This window comes from Kogia breviceps, chromosome 7, assembly GCF_026419965.1.
Source record: "Kogia breviceps isolate mKogBre1 chromosome 7, mKogBre1 haplotype 1, whole genome shotgun sequence".
Taxonomy (NCBI): domain Eukaryota; kingdom Metazoa; phylum Chordata; class Mammalia; order Artiodactyla; family Physeteridae; genus Kogia; species Kogia breviceps.
Genome location: NC_081316.1, coordinates 13,631,979 through 13,647,749, shown reverse-complemented (window position 1 = coordinate 13,647,749; position 15,771 = coordinate 13,631,979). Strand labels below are relative to the sequence as shown.

Here is a 15,771-nt window from a genome sequence, read left to right as displayed (position 1 = left end):
CCCTTTCCTGCCCTGCCTCCTTTGTGGGTGATGGCTTCTTCAAAGGGAAGTAGATATGTTGAAGCAGGGTGTTGTCTATACCTGCAGGACCTCCCTGTGTAGGAGAGAAGTCTTCGGAAGAGCAGAAAGAGAGGCCTCTCCTCAGTTTTTATTTATTTATTTATTTTTAATTGCCTCGCCTCTCCTGTGATGACCATCTTCTAGCCTAGCTGGGAGAGACTGGATGTAGTTAGGAGGTGGTGACCACGGGGCTTTGTAACCACCTAACTCCAGACCTTCCCGCGTGAAGGGGGAGAATACCTGCGGATGGGGTGAGAGCAGAGCGACTTAACGCTGCTTCCCACAACTGCCCTGTGAGGTGGGGCAGCAGCCGTATCCAAGAGTCATAGTTTCAACGCTTCAGACAAACAGCGAGAAGAGACTCCTTGGAACAGATACTGGCCTGTGGCCCCTAACCTGGCTGTGGATCATCTCTGGGGTATCCCTACTATCTAACAAGGAAGTGGGGTTCCGAGATTTAAGCACCTTGCCTGTGATCACACATCTTAGGTGTTGGAGACAGGATTTTGAACCCAGTGGGTGTCACTGGAGCCTGTACCCTAAACCCTAGCACTTCCTGCAAGGTAGAGCAGTCATAAATGTCTTTTAACAACCCTGCTCATTCCAGTGGTTGCCATTTTTTCTCCTTTGAGCTTAATTTTTTTTTTTTTTTTTTTTTTTGCGGTACGCGGGGCCTCTCACTGCTGTGGCCTCTCCAGTTGTGGAGCACAGGCTCCAGACGCGCAGGCCCAGCGGCCACGGCTCACGGGCCCAGCCGCCCCGCGGCATGTGGGATCCTCCCGGACCGGGGCACGAACCCGCGTCCCCTGCATCGGCAGGCGGACTCTCAACCACTGCGCCACCAGGGAAGCCCCTTAATTTTTTATTATACCCTTTTCAGAGATAACTTGCCCCTACTCTGATCGTCTTTTCTGTGTCTTCTGAAGAGCATTAAGGATCTCCCTGTAAATTTTTTTTTTTTTTTTTTTTTGGCGGTACGCAGGCTTCTCACTGTTGTGGTCTCTCCTGTTGCGGAGCGCAGGCTCAGCGGCCATGGCTCACGGGCCCAGCCGCTCCGCGGCACGTGGGATCTTCCCGGACCAGGGCACGAACCCGTGTCCCCAGCATCGGCAGGCGGACTCTCAACCACTGCGCCACCAGGGAAGTCCACTCTCTGTAAATTTAACAGCTCAGGTGAAGTTGGAAACCTGGTTTGATTCACATTTTGAGGCTTTGGTCTCCAAGTTGTGGTTTCTGAGTGGTTATTTTTTCCCATCCCTTAAGTCCAAGCACAAAGCAAAAGCAGGGGGTCTTGGCTTGGGAGGAGAAGGAGGTGATCTTTCCCAGTACAGGTGGGGGCTGCTAGCTTTTGAGGGAGTAGGCCTGTAATCTCACTGGTACCTTAACTGCAGTTGGGGTTCTGCGGACAAATGGGCAGGGGAGAGTGGTGGTTTGGAATCCAGTTGGGTTGATTCTTGCTCAGAACTTGCTCCTTGGTAGTTGTGAGTTGGTTCCAGACTTGCCACCTGTCTTGCTTCTGAGCATTGTGGGCTCCTCTAGGATAGGAGCTGAAAGTGCTAGGTGCTGGCCAGGGTGTTCCCAGAGCTGGGTGCCTGGGCCTCACAGAACCGGTCAGACTCCCCTCCCGGGTTCCATTTCCCTCCACACCCTCTGCTCCTTGGTTTGTGTAATTTTCACGACCTTCCTGGTATCCTTAATCTTCCCAGGACCTGAAGATGGAGGCAAGAGAGATTGAGCTGTGGAAGTAGGTTTGCGGGGTTAGGCCTGAGAGGCCCGGGTAAAAGGGGGCGGCTTGGGCAGCGGCGGGCCTGGCAGCCCACGTGCATGGGGGGGCCCGTTCTGGCCTGGGGGGGGTGCTGGGCCGCCTCCTAGCCTCCTCCTGAGACCGCAGGAAGAGTGACTCATCCACACGTCCTGCTTCTTGTGCCTCTAGTTCTGGCGGTTTGGTGCCGAGGAGTGTGGCCAGGTTGGTTGAGGCCAGGCCTACGCTTGGGGGAGGGCCAGGACCCAGAAGCAGGAGGTGCCTCTACCCTGTCGGGGTGGGCAAGAAAAAGATTAATATCAGGAGATTCTAGGGCAGATGTGGGGCGGGGAAAGGGGGAGTACAGCTGTAGTTGGGTCGGTCCCCGCCCTACCCCGGGGAGCCCTGAGTCACCACCGAACCGCCTGAGGACTCCCGATCTCTCCAGGATCCGACCGGGCGCCCGCCCCGCCCCCCCGCTCCTCCCAGTGCGGGGTGGGGGCGCTCTCGGCCCCGCCCGGCTCCCTAGCCGCAGCCAGTGAGAACCTGCGTTGTGGGGACGTCTCCCGTGGTGAGGTCGTTTTCCAGACATGCCGGGGAGGCTCACGCTGCAGTTGGCGTCTCGGCGCCTACTGTGCTGCTCAGGCGGCAGGGGCTCGGGTCGCGGGGCGGAAAGGGAAGGGGCTGCTGCGAGTGGCTGGAGAGCTGAGGACAGGGCAGGATCTTGGAGAAATGGGATAGGATGGGGGAAGGAGGAGGCTATTTCAGCCACTTACGGAGCAAAATCTCAGAGCCTCCAGAAAGGGAGGGTGAGAAACTGGAGAGGGGGCCAGGGCTCAGACGTGCGTTTGACTGCAGATACAATCTTTACAGAGGCTGGAGTGTGAATGGGAGGCCGAGACTTGGTTTAGCTCGTAGATAAACCAGTAGCTACTGGTTATAAGCGGCTGTTTATTTTAGCTTTGTTGGCGTTTCTGCTTAAGTCACTTATTAAATAGTCAAAAGCCTTTAAAGTTCTTCCAAGAAAGACCTAGGTTGTCTTTTCTTCATGTCCTGGTTGGAGCTGGACAGCTGCTGCTCACACTGGGTCAGACCCATCCATCCCACCAGCTGCCCACATGCCCCAAATGTGCCACTTCCCCTTTTGAAGGGTGGGGGAAGGGTCTAGAATGTTGAAGGGAGAGGAATGAAGTGCTTTGAAGACTCCACCCAGTCATTTCTGAAATTAATACCGTGGTTTTCATGGCAACCTTTCATGGCATGTCCTCAGAACCCGAACTTTCCCTCCACACATCAGATGGGTGTTCCTGGGTGACTGTGGCTTCCCCGGCTCACCCCATCAGTAGTACCTGCAGGACACTGTAACTTCCCCAACTTGCTTTGGTCCTCTATGTTTTTTGCTTTTTGTTTTTCTAAAATAAATTTATTTTCTTTATTTTTGGCTGCGTTGGGTCTTCGCTGCTGTGCGCAGGCTTACTCTAGTTGCGTCGAGGGGGGCTACTCTTTGTTGCGGTGCGTGTGCCTCTCATTGTGGTGGCTTCTCTTGTTGCGAAGCCCGGGCTCTAGGTGCATGGGCTTCAGTAGCTGTGGCACATGGGCTCAGTAGTTGTGGCTCGTGGGCTCTAGAGCGCAGGCTCAGGAGTTGTGGCGCACGGGCTTAGTTGCTCCGCGGCATGTGGGATCTTCCCGGACTAGGGCTGGAACCCGTGTCCCCTGCATTGGCAGGCGGATTCTTAACCACTGTGCCAGCAGGGAAGTCCCCTCTCTGTATGTTTGAATGTAATTCTGGGGCACCCACCTTATTTATTCTTCCCCTAATGCTATGGAGGTAAAATATTGGTGCTCCAGAAAGGTTAGAGAAACGATGCCACCTGCTCTTGTCTGTTTGCTCTAATCAGGCTGGCATGGCTCCCAGAGAAGGCTGTTGTTTTACTCCAGTGGAATGACTGGGGTGTCCCAGTGCCTCAGCACGCAAGGGGTGGGTGGAGTGGGGGTAATGGCGGTTGCTGCGGAGTAGCCCTGTATTCATTTGAATTCCTTGTAAGAGAGAATGCCTTGGGCAGTTGGGGCTGGTTCAGTGGCAAAGGTATCCTTGGTGACCCTGGATCTCTACATGTTCCTGGATTTTTTTCATTCTTGTAGCCCCCTCCCCTCGTGTAGCTGCCCCCTTTTGTTTTGCTGATTTCCTCAGGATTCCAAAGGGAGCCTGTTGACCTTAACTTTGTTTTACACGATGGGCAGGCCTTGCGCTGAGCCGGAGCTGGATGGTCATTAAGGGTTTGGGGCTATTTCTGATCAGATCTCCCATGGAATGTGCCTCCCTCTACTTCCAGCTGCCCCCTCCCCTCCGCAGCAGGAACAGCTGTCATGTGAGGGCCTCTCCCGCTGGCTCAGCCCTTTTGCAATCGTTTGGCTGGCTCTGCCTGGATGGGGGTGGATAGTGAGGATGGGCAGAGCCAAGGGGTAAACGAGGGGACACGGCAGGGCAGGGGAGCCATTGGAGGGTAGGGAGGGCTACGGAGTTGAGGGCAGAGGGGTTGCCAAGGCCAGGCAGGAGGAGTGGAAGCTAGGGTGCTCATCGAAAGACGTGGGGCCCACACTGGGATCAGAAGCTTTCTAGGCGTAAGGGAGAGTTGGTTATAGCGGGACCCTGGCCAGTCATTCTCCAGGGAGATCTGCATTTCCCCTGATTCACAGGAGAGCCACGGGGTGCTTTCCTGCCCATTGACCTGTATTCGGGACCTGAGTCACCGAGTTGCCTAGAGTGTTGGCTGCCCTATAGTGGCGGTTCCTGTGCCTGTACCCCATCCACTCCTACTGTTAGGACAGGGGTTAGCAAACATGCCCCTTTTATCTCCGCTCTCTTCAGTAGCAACTTTCCATCTCTTTGACTCAGTCTTACAGAATGTACCTCGGGGAGACCACAGCAAGTAGTCCCTTTCTTTTACCCAAGAAAAAACTGGAGCCCAGAGAGGGGAAGTGACTCATCAAGGGTGCATGCTTCTCTTTCCACAGTTCTTGCAGCCGCTCACGGAGTCACTTTTGCTCCTAAGAAGAGCAGGAGGACACGTCCCTCAAAAACTGTGATCAGGGACTTCCCTGGTGGAGCAGTGGTTAAGAATCCGCCTGCCAATGCAGGGGACGCGGGTTCGATCCCTGGTCTGGGAAGATCCCACAGGTCACGAGCGACTAAGCCCGTGCACCACAACTCCTGAGCCTGCGCTCTAGAGCCCACGAGCCACAACTACTGAAGCCCGTGCTCCTAGAGCCCGTGCTCCACAACAAGAGAAGCCACTGCAATGAGAAGCCCACACACCACACCAGAGTAGCTCCTGCTTGCCGCAACTAGGGAAAGCCCGCGTGCAGCAACAAAGACCCAATGCAGCCAAAAAATAAATACAATATAAAAAAAAATTTTTTTTAAAAAGCTGTGGACAAAGTACAGTAGTTTCGGAAGTAAGGAGAGGGTTGTATCTAAGGCTGCCAGCAGCCCGAGTAAGGCAGCCCTGACCCGGGAAAGGCTCATGGAAGTGGAGCAGGTCCTGGGGCAGGGTCAGGCCCAGGGATCCGGGCAGAGGGCACAGGGTGTAGCAGAGGCGGGACTTCGAGTGACAGGAACCTCAACTATGTGGTGACTCAGGCTCTGGGCAGCCTAGGCCCTTCCTTCCCTGCTCAGCCTGATTCTCCTTAAACTGGACTTGGGAAGTATGGGCACAGGAGGGAGAGAAACCCTGGGCTGGTCTTCCCTTCCCTGGGGAACTGGGGAAAAAGCAGAGGAATTTGGAAAGGTCGTCAGAAAGGCAGATCCCAAAAAAGGAGCGAGGAGGCTGGTGTTCCCCTCTCCCAGCCCCTCCCTCCCTGCTCCCTGCTCCCTGCTGGGGAGGGGAGCTGCCTGGGGCGTTGGCTACTCTGTTCATTCCAGCTCCCTCCCTCGGCTCCTGTTTACAAGTCCATCCGTCCAGTCCCTAGCTCAGCTCTGGGCTCTTTTTTTCCTCTATCTCCCTCCCTCCCTGTACAGCCTCATTCAGTCCTGTTTTGCCACTTCTTTTCCTTAATCTTGGGTCTCCATTTCCTATTATCTTTTTGCTCCCCCAGCATCCCAGCACCCACACAGCTCAGGTGCCTCTAGGCCATCTCTCTCTGCTGCTGGGAATCCAGCTGTCTTGATGTGGCCACCTGCCCTACTCTCCCTGCTCACATCTGTTCCCCGTCTCTTGCCTGGACAGCCTTTCTTTGCCTTCTTACATCCCAGAGTCTCTACTCAGGGCCCTGTGTCTCATCTCTTGTTCTCTAATCAGCTTTAACTTGGGTTCTGCTTGGGCCTGAAGATTTCAATTAGCACTGAGTGTAACGGGAAGGTTTCCGGTATCCTAGCTGTCTGATCTGCATAATTCAGGAACTCCTTGTTTGAAGCCTGAGGTTTAACACAGGCTGGGATTTGAATTGAGCTGGAGGAGGATGGTTTGATTTGGCTTCCTATTTTGGGTTTGGGTTAGGAGTTTGGGGTTTGAGAGCTGCTTAGAAAATAATGTTTGGATCCCAGAATCGCCCAATAATTTTGCTGTCCACTAGGGAAGATGATAGATTAGAATCAATGGAAGTGAATGGAGAAAGGACCTGGTGCTTGGCAGGGATGCTCATCTCTGGGCTGGTGTGGGTATAGGGTAGAGGTGGGGTCTGGGAGATCCCAGATGGCTCGAAGAAGGGGTACCAGTAATTTCTGTGCTTCTAAGGCTGACATGCCAAAGGGCCCTCATCCGGGGGAAAAGTCTGCTTTCAAAGAGACTGCAAGCAGGCTGCACACTTCACTTCCTTTCTGGAATCATAGTTTAAAAGCCATGATGACTCTTCGAGCAGTTGGCTTCTTTTCTTCCTCCTAACACACTGATTTCAGAGAAGGGGACTGTGGAGAGAGGGGAGGGGAAGGGGAATCCCCTGGCATGGGGCCTGCCCACAGGAGCTCCCCTTTGTGGTTGCTATGGAAACAGGCATAATAAGAACAAAACAGAGGCACGTTGCCTGGCAACAAAGGAGCCCAGGGTTCATCACACACATACTACATACATATCAGGGAACCCCCAGGGAGGGTGTGACACTTCTGGAGAAGCTGGGGTATCCCAGTGATGAGGAGTCTTAGAGCTTACCTAGCTTTTCCAGTGAGTCTGGAGGACTGGTGTGGGGTGCTTCTGAAGGATGGTGTAGTGGCAGGGGAGGGTTCACGTCCTCTCAGATCCCTGGGTAGCCCTTATTTTAACAGGGAAGTCTGAAACAAAGGTTTTCTTTGCAATGTTGGAACCAACTGAGGGGACTCATGACTAAAAAAATAGTGTGTGTGTGTGGGGAAGTAAGGTAGGGGTGTAAAAGATCTGTAAGAAAAGATAATGTCCAGTTTTTCCAAAGCATAGGACTCAGAATACAAGGTAAGGTGGCATCAGAGGATAGTTCCTTCTGGACTGAGTGCCTTGAGGGCAGGGATTCCATCTTGCCAAGTCCTCCATTACCTGCACCAGCATCACCACCCCCAGCGGCCCCTGACCCAGTGCTGGACACAGTGAATGTTTGTGCAGCTGCATGAGAGACCTACACGTGGGGGAAGTGCTCCCTGGGGCCGAGAGCAAGGGGAAGCTGACTTCCCCCTCATGGCAGTCATGGGGTACGGGATGCTATTGTACAAAGAACAAGGTCGGGCTTCCCTGGTGGCGCAGTGGTTGAGAGTCCGCCTGTCGATGCAGGGGACACGGGTTCGTGCCCCGGGCCGGGAAGATCCCACATGCCGCCGAGCGGCTGGGCCCGTGAGCCATGGCTGCTGGGCCTGCGCGTCCGGAGCCTGTGCTCCGCAACGGGAGAGGCCACAACAGTGAGAGGCCCGCGAACCACAAAAAAAAAAAAAACAAAAAAACCCAAGGTCTTCGGGGCCAGTTATACCTGTAGTTCATTCATTCATTCACTCATCTAACAAAGTGTTCTGGAGTGATTGCTTGGTGCCAGCCACTGCTCTAGGCATGGAGTATACAGCAGAGAGCAAAGAATTCCTGCTCTCGCGGAGCTTAGATGCTGGTGGGAGCTTTGACTCCTGCCTCTGAGGGTTGTGTGATTTTAGGTAAATCACTGCCCCTCTCTGAGACCCTTTCCTGCCTGCATGTGAGGATTAAACGAGCTGACACGTCAAGTGCCTGCAGCAGTGTCAGGCCCAATCACCACGGAGGTAGCTTTGGGGAGCGAAAGCTGAGGGCTACAGCAGGGGGAGAAGGAGCAGGGTTGGCAGACATTTCTAAAAGTGTGTGTCTCCAATTGCACCATTGCAAACTGTTGAAAATGTTCCCTTCGCCTAGGCTGAGGAGGCTGACCCTGAGAAACCCCAGCTTTGGTCTGGCAGGCACCATCATGGCTTTTTAGGGGGCAGGGTCTAGGTTACCCCTTATCTACCCTCCTAGACTAGAATAGGGCAGGAGCCAGTCCCCAGGACCACCTCCCAGCAGGTATCCTGACCCTCCTACCCCTGAATGAAGTACCTGGACAGTAATCCCTGCCCTGTGGCTGCTTCCCAGACCATCCTCTCCCGCCTCTTTCTCTGTTGACCAAGAGGGTGGCCAGAACAAACAATGGAGCAGATAAGTTGGCTCTGAGCCCAGGACACTAGCCTCTGCTCTTTCACTCCTGGGGGGCTGATGGAGCCCAAGCTGAGGTGAGGGGACAATATCCACACCGTTCCCCACTCTTCCTTTCCTGTTCCAGCCCCTCCCTCCAAACTCCCATGGCCATCTTTTCAGAGCTATCTTTCTGAAAAACCTACCTGTAAATCAGCTCCCATCTTAATATGACACTGGAAACCCTTGTACTTTCAAGGAACCAAATGATTCATTTCATAAAGTTAAAATCCCCTGGTAAACTGTTAACAGTGATTACTTTTGGGGAGAGGGACTGGGTGTGGGGGGGAGATGTCTACTTTTTATTGTTCTACTTTTCTGTACTGACATTCTTCACCCTATGGAGGTTTTGATTTTGTTTCAGAAACAGCAACAAGGATTATCCGACTTGTAGGATCACAGGCCACTTTGTCTGGATTCTTGGTTCATATTTAAAAACTGAGTAAATGTTATTTAAAATGAGATAAAATTTAAAAAGCCATTGGTATAGGAAGTAATTAGCTCTTGGTCTCTATTTTTATTTTTTAAAGCATCCCAAAGTTGAAAAGTTTAGATTTTTTTCTTTAAATAAAGTAGGTGCTGGGAAAGGGGTGCAGACCACAATGGAGGTGGAGGTGATTCTTCAGAAAGTCTGGATTTCTGATTGTGTGCTTGTGATATGGGTGGTGGAACCGCCTCTGCTGTGAGTTTGAGTCATTGTGTGTGTGTGTGTGTGTGTGTGTGTGTGTGTGTGTGTGTGTGAGAGAGAGAGAGAGAGAGAGAGAGAGAGAGAGACAGAGAGAAAGAGAGAGACACAGAGAAAGAGAGAGAGAGAGGGAATGAGAGAATGCTGGTGCCCAAGTCTGTGCTTTGACTATGTGTCTCTCTGCATGTCTGTGCCTGTCTGAATGTCTACACATCTGTCTCCACCTTTCTGTGTCCATTATCTGAGTGTCTGCCTGTCTGTGGCTCCTTTGGCTGTCTCTTCCCTCCCCCATGCCTGTACCCTGTGCTGGTAACTGGACCTGGGACACAAACCCCCAGGGCTGGCAGCAGAGTTGGCTGCTGGGTATTTTTAGCCTGTAAACATGCTTGCCATTTCAGAGGACAGGGCCGCTGGTCTCAGCCCCAGCCCACTCATGACCATACAGCGAGGAGGGCGCTCCCTGCCGGGGCCAGGTCTTCTCAGGTCCCCAGCCTGGGGTCTCCCTTCTGCAGGCAGCATTCCCGAAGGAAGGAAAACTGGCTTCGCATGGGTAGTGGGTGGCCATCCAGGAAGGAGGATAAGAGAACTCACGGGGGAGAAGCGAATGAGGGTGCAGCCAGAAGGCCCCTGCACCCCGTCGTTAAGCGTTTAATAAAATCTCCGTGTAGTTAGAAGTGCCTGTGGGAAATGGCTTCAATTTGGAAACTCAGCGTTCGGCCAGTGGGGCGGTGGAGGGAGGGGGTCAGAGAAGAAATAGGTAGGAAGCGAAAAGTGGGGGACAGGGAGGTAGACAGCGGGCTGCTCCTCCAAGGGGTGCAGGCCTGACTCCCGTGTCGCTGCAGCGGCCGGAGCAGCACGGTGGCACGGGGGGCACTGGTGACCCTGACTCCAGCAGGTGGGGCGGAAGGGTAGCTGCCCGTGTTGAGAGAAAACTCAAAGGTCCGCGTCAGGCTGGCGGTCGCGGCTGAATCAGCCAAGCCCCCCAGCCGCAGCCTGAACCCCTTGGTCCTTCCTGAAAAATGGGCTGATTCGCAGTTCCAGCTGTGAGGATGAACCTCAGGGAGCTTCGAGGAGTTTCTTGCCGAAGAAGCCACATAAGAGCATCCTTTGGGGGTAGATCCAGGCCCGGGCCAGGCCGGGGGGCAGTGGATGGGGGGAGGGGAAGGCAGCACATCGGACGTGCGGCGCCCGCGGGTCCCCGAGGTCCCCAGTGCCCTCCCAGCCGCCCGTTCCCTGGTGCCTCCAGGGTTGGCCCCGCTCACCAGTCCCAGCCCCGCTTCGGCCCCGCCCGGCCCCGCCCTCTCCCCACCGCTCAGGGCAGACCCGCCCGCCCGCCCCAGACGGAGTTACAAGAGCCGCCTCCGTGAGTGGGGGCCGGGCCACTCGGAGCAGCTCCGCCGCGGGGACTGCACCGCCCGCCCTGCCGGACCCGCCCCGACCGGGGCTCGCCGCCCGCAGCAGCCGCAGCACCGCGACCTCGGGCCCTGCGCTGGCTATGGCTGTGCCCTGTGGCTGAGCGCGCAGGTAGGGGCGCCGGGCGCACCTAGGCGCGATCGGGGAACGGGACTCCGGGAACGCGAGAGGGGAGGTGCGTGGCAGGGCTTGGGCGAGGCGCCTTGGGCGGGTGTCACTGGGAAGATTCAGTTCGGCGCAAGGTGGGCAGCCCCGGGCCGCACGGGGAGGCGGCGCGTCGCGCCCTGGGAACCGAGTTCTGCCGCCGGAGTTGGGGCGCTGGTAGGGGCGCAAGTTGGGCAAAGTTGGAAAACCGCTCCGAGGCGCGCTTTGCTCCAGTCTGTCTTTCTCTCGAGGGCTGACTGTGGTCCCTGCTGCACGGCCGGGCGACCGTTCTTGGCCTGGTGGCCCCTGTCCCACCCCCTCCTTCTCCGTGGGGCGGTGGCTCAGCGCGCTGCTCCGTTCCTATTCCATGTTTACTGGAGAAGTTTCCGAGATCGCGGCGCGGCCCCTCGGCCCCGCCCGGCGCCCCAGCGCCCCCGCGCCGCGCACCCCCTCCGCCGTCCCTCCCCGCGCCCCACACCTCCGCCCCTGACTTCGCGTCCCGGGTCTTCCCGGCCCCACCCAGTTCTGCACCACCAGCCTCTCCTTTTCTTGCTCCGGGCGGCCCCTCAGCCGCCCTCCAGCTGCCCCGCCCTAGTCTTGCCCCTCTGTGTTCCCAGCTCCAGAAAACTCCCTTCTTCCGCTGCGGCCGCTGAGCCTAGGAGTTTGCAGCTCGCCCGGCAGCGGAACGGGTGGGAGTGGGGGTGGGGGACATAACTGGGGAGATGCCTGCACTGGGGTGGGCGGGGAGGGGGGCTGTGCCGCGGCATAGCCCTCGGGACCGCCCCTTCCCCTTCCGAGGCGGCGCTCTCTCCCCAACCCCACTCCCAAACCCGGCCGGGTGGGACGGCCCCCGCCCCAGCGCCTGGCTCGGCGCCAGCAGCCTGAGGAATGTGGTGGTTGGAGCCGGTGACTAATTCAAACCAGAACTCGGGGAGGAGTAGTGAGGGGCAAAGGGGAGGGGGGGCGAAGGGGCTGGTTAGGGAGGCGAGGGCAGGAGCCCGGCTGGCGTGGGAGGAGGGCTCAGCTGCCCTCCCTGGCTGGAGCCCTCCTCTCCAGAGACGCGCTCCTGGAGAGGCGGCTGGGGGGCGAGGTCCTGCCGTGGAGTTGGAAAGGCACTGGGCTTAGGGTGTGTTCAGAGAACTGTGTTATGTAAGGCTTTCCCATGCAGGGAGAGGGTGTGCAGTGTGCGAGGGCCGGCCCTCCGCTGGCGGGCTTGGCGCCCCCTGCAGTACCAGGGCCTTGGGAGGCGGGGGCGCAGCCCTTTGGCGTCTCTGGCCACGAGGGACACGTGGGGTCTGAGCAGGGCTGACTGCCCCATGCGTGGGAGGGGAGCCGAATGGGCAGATGGGGCATCTCACGGCACTAGCTAGGCCCCAGCACCACGTGGGGACAGCTCTGGCGCCTCTGCACGTCGTGGCCACGGAGAATTGTGTGCCTTTCACAGGGCGTGGCTGCCACCGAGGAGGAGGTGAGGTGCCCCCAGGGAGCCTGCCGCTGGGTTCCCTGCTCTGTGGAGTGGATTTGTGGAAAGGCAAAGTGGGATCCTCCCATGGCAGTGAGGTCCTTAGAGAATGACCTGGACTTTCGGGAGGAAAAGGGACCCAGATTATTTACCTCTGGGTTCCCAGCACAGCGCTGGGCTGCCAATAATTGTTTTTGAAACAGTTTATTAGAATCCAGCCTCTGACTGCAGGGATCGCACGCCCTGTGCACAGCCTAGCACATGATAGGGGTTGGGTTGATTTTATGGGACACAGTGACACATTGGAGCGCTGCGGTGACAGGTGACGGTGAGGGATTTCGGGGAAAGGAGGGAGAGATTGAAGATGCCTTGGAAGGCATTTTAGGGCCTCCTCACCTGTAATGGGTCTAAATTCAGGGAGTAGATTCTGCTTTCATTCCCCCTCTCTTCCCCAGCCCCCCATGAGGGAAATCCGTGGGGCAGGGTGTGGCACTCACTTCCTTTCCGAGGCTAGGCTGAATGGGGCAGCTTCCTTCTCCTTGGCACCCAGGGATGATGGGTTGGGCCAGCACTTGGTTGGTGTGTGTGCAGAGTGGGGAGTAGAAGGGACCCCCAGGCTGAGGGGGTACCTCCTTGCTCTGAGCTGGGAGCTGTGGGATGAGGTAGCGGGGAGAGGACCTGGGACCATGAGAGCTGGGCTAGCAGAAGTCAAAGGGTCTGGAGTATTGGCCATGGGGATTGGAGGGTGTCTGAGCCCCTCTCTGAAGCCCTGTCTTTAAAGGTTCTATGCAGGGACATTGTTCAGAGAACCAGGACACAGAAGGAGCCACAGAAGTCATGTGGGGCTTAGTGCTGCAGCTGTGGGCCCACAGCAGTGATTCAGGGGTCCTGGTTTGGGCAACTTCTTGCAGAGCTAACCCCACAGAGCTGAGAACTTGTACCAGCCAGACTTGGTTGAGGGGCATGCGACTACAGGTCCAGGGCTCAAAGTGGGACCCAATAGAGTGAACCATGGGAGACCTGTGGAAGGAGAAAGCCAGCAGCAGTCAAGGGCAGGGAATGGGCTGGGGGTCCCCGGGGTCACCTTAGTCCCAGGAAGGCCGTGGGTGGAGGTGCCCGGGCACCGCTGGGCTGGATTCTTAGGCTCACTTGGAATTGGTTGGCTGGCCCTGGCAGAGCATGCCACCCAGAGCCTGAGGAGCTTGTTTTAGGGGTTGGGGCAAAGCTGTGGGAGTGGAGGAGTGTGTGGGGCTCTGGGGTGTGGCCGTCACCTTCCTCAGAACCGGTGAACCGCTGGGGGACAGACAGAGAGGCAGACTGGGAGAGCTAGTCTGACTCCTTCTGGGAACTCTCCCATGCCGGCTCTGTCCTCCCCACCACACCTGGAAGCCCCAAGCTTCTCTCCCTGGAGCTGGGCTGATCAGGTATGTGTGCACACGAGGAAAGGAGGTGGCCCCTGGAGAGCGGTGAGAATGGGACGTTTCAGCTGGTGGGTGTCTGGGGCCTTCTGTTCTCCCTCTGGACCCCCATGGGCTTTATCCAGGCTCCCAGGGAGCTGGCATTTCCCTGGGCTCCGACCATCCCGTTGGGCTCCCAGGCCTTCCTGAGAACGGGCGGTTTCCTCCAGGGCTGGGCAAGCCCCGAGGAGTTGTGAGGACCACGTTGTGGGCAGGGGGCACAGCGGGCTCAGCAGGAACGTGTGTTTTGATGGAGCCCCTCTTCCTGCTGGCCTCAGTCCACATCCGGGGGCCCGCTGGGCTGTTGTACTGGAGGTCTTGGGTCCGGTGTCTCCGTTTCACTGTGGCCTTGAGTCCCTGTGACCGCTAGTGTCACAGCATAGAGACATGTGTTATTACCTATGAGAAGGTGTCTCTGGCTGTGCTCTCTGGTCCTGGATGTGTCCCCTCTGCTTGCATCTGGGGTTTATAGGGCAGGGGATAACAGTGGGACTCTGTCCCAGTGGTGGAGGTTTCATGGGGGCTTCAGGGGCTGTAGGTAAGGACTCAAGCTTCTCCGTCCTGGACAGGTTCCAGGCCCTGGAGTTTGTGTCCAGAGGCCCCAGGGAGGGTGAGCACAGCTGGGGAGGTGAGGCTGCGCCGATCCAGGCTGAGCGAGGCGCCGCACAGGGCCGGTCAGGGAGGGGCATCCTGCCCGGTCCCCGGGGGCTGGAGCGGAGGTTCTAGGGAAGGGGAAGCGCCTGGCTTTGCGTCCTGGCCGGGCTGGGGGGGGTGGCTCTTTGGCAGCTGAGCCGAGTGGCCTGGCCCCGAGCCCCGCGGAGAGATCCGCCTTGGTCTTATCCGCGGGCAGCTCGCAAACTGTAATCTACCCCCGGGGCGAGACCCGGTGAGACAGCAAGCTCTCCTTCACCCCTTGCCCCAGTCAGGAGGACCGCCCCCCCCATCCCCCATCCCCAAGCTGCTGTCTTAATCCCAGCCATCCGGGGTCCAGGCCCACTCTTCCCTGGCGAGGTGGCCAGGTGTGGGGACTGCCCGCTGGAGAATGGAAGCTGCCCGCAGTCCCTGCCACAAGGAGAGGGGAGTCCATCTTGGTCAGCGGAGGAAGAAGGAATCTGTCTCCGTGCTGGAAGCTTGAACTTGGAGCCCCGGGGCTGCGGGAGTGGGAGGGGCCCGGGGACAGAGGTGGAGAAAGGCGGCTGGGCGGAGCCCTGAAAGCGACTGGCTGGAGTGGGGGTGGGGGGCTGCCCTGGAAGTCGAGGGGCAGGAAACTCTAGCGTGAAGGTGAGGGGCCAGGGGAAGGGGCTGACGCGGAGGAGCAGGCTGGAGTGATGAGGCCGGAAAAACTTCCTCCAGGTGGGAGGTGTGGGCGGGGCCGGCAGCCCTGGTAGCCAGGGAGGAGCTAGGCGGGCGCACGCGGTAGAGGAAGGCACGGAATCTGGGCACCAGGTCAACAGGTGTAGGCTCCCTCCATGATGCGCAGGGCCTGGGGCTGCCCAGACAGGTGTCTGTGGTGAGCTGGGGGAGGCAGGGGCTGTGGGCCTGCTCTGGGCTGTGAGGAGGGGGGATTAAGGAGTGTGTCTGCGCGCCCGGGGTTGTGTACGCTTCCTTGTGTGTCTTTCTTTGATTGTTTCTCCAGTGCCCACGTCGCCCGTGCCTTGCAACATGTTCGTCAAATTCTCCCTGGTAATTCGACCTCCCCAACACACGTATCCCATTCAAGTTGCAAGTGCCCCCTGGGGGTGTGCCGTCCAGAATCAGCTGACCTCAGAGTTCTTGGTACCATCAGCTTAGGCTACTCCCGTTAGAATGGGGCAGGTAGTTTTCCAGACCAGGGTCTGGCGGCTGCATATGTGGAGGTCCATTTGGAGGCTTCGGCCCCGGAAGAGAGGTGCTCCCCTGTATTCCTCCTCGTTCCTCTGGACCTGGGATTTCCCAGTGAGTGGAAATGTTTGCCTTGACCTGCCGGTGCCTGTCTCTAGAGTGGGCCTGGTGACTGCCAAGCCCCAGAAGGGGATGATTCTCTTGGTCTTCACCGGCTGGGGTCCAGAGAGTCTACAGGTGAGCTGGGTTCTGGGTGGCTCAGGATCTCTGCCTCCTGGGGACACAGCGTTGATGAGCCTCAGAAGCAAAAGGGCCCTCAGATCCTGGGCTCTGGGATGCCT

The 15,771-nt window shown here is 57.5% G+C and overlaps 1 protein-coding gene across 7 annotated transcripts in view; it reads left to right on the top strand.

Moving 5' to 3' along the window:
- The first annotated feature begins 10,444 nt into the window (after positions 1-10,444).
- AHNAK (AHNAK nucleoprotein) overlaps positions 10,445-15,771 on the top strand; it is a 113,297-nt gene continuing 107,970 nt past the window's right edge. For 5 of the 7 annotated variants that reach the window (XR_010841266.1, XR_010841267.1, XR_010841265.1 and 2 more), the window contains exon 1: positions 10,516-10,657. The gene's annotated coding sequence lies outside the window, so the exon portion shown is untranslated. Of the gene's footprint in view, positions 10,658-15,771 lie in introns of all 7 variants that reach the window. The other 2 variants (XM_059069622.2, XR_010841264.1) reach the window with 2 other exon arrangements.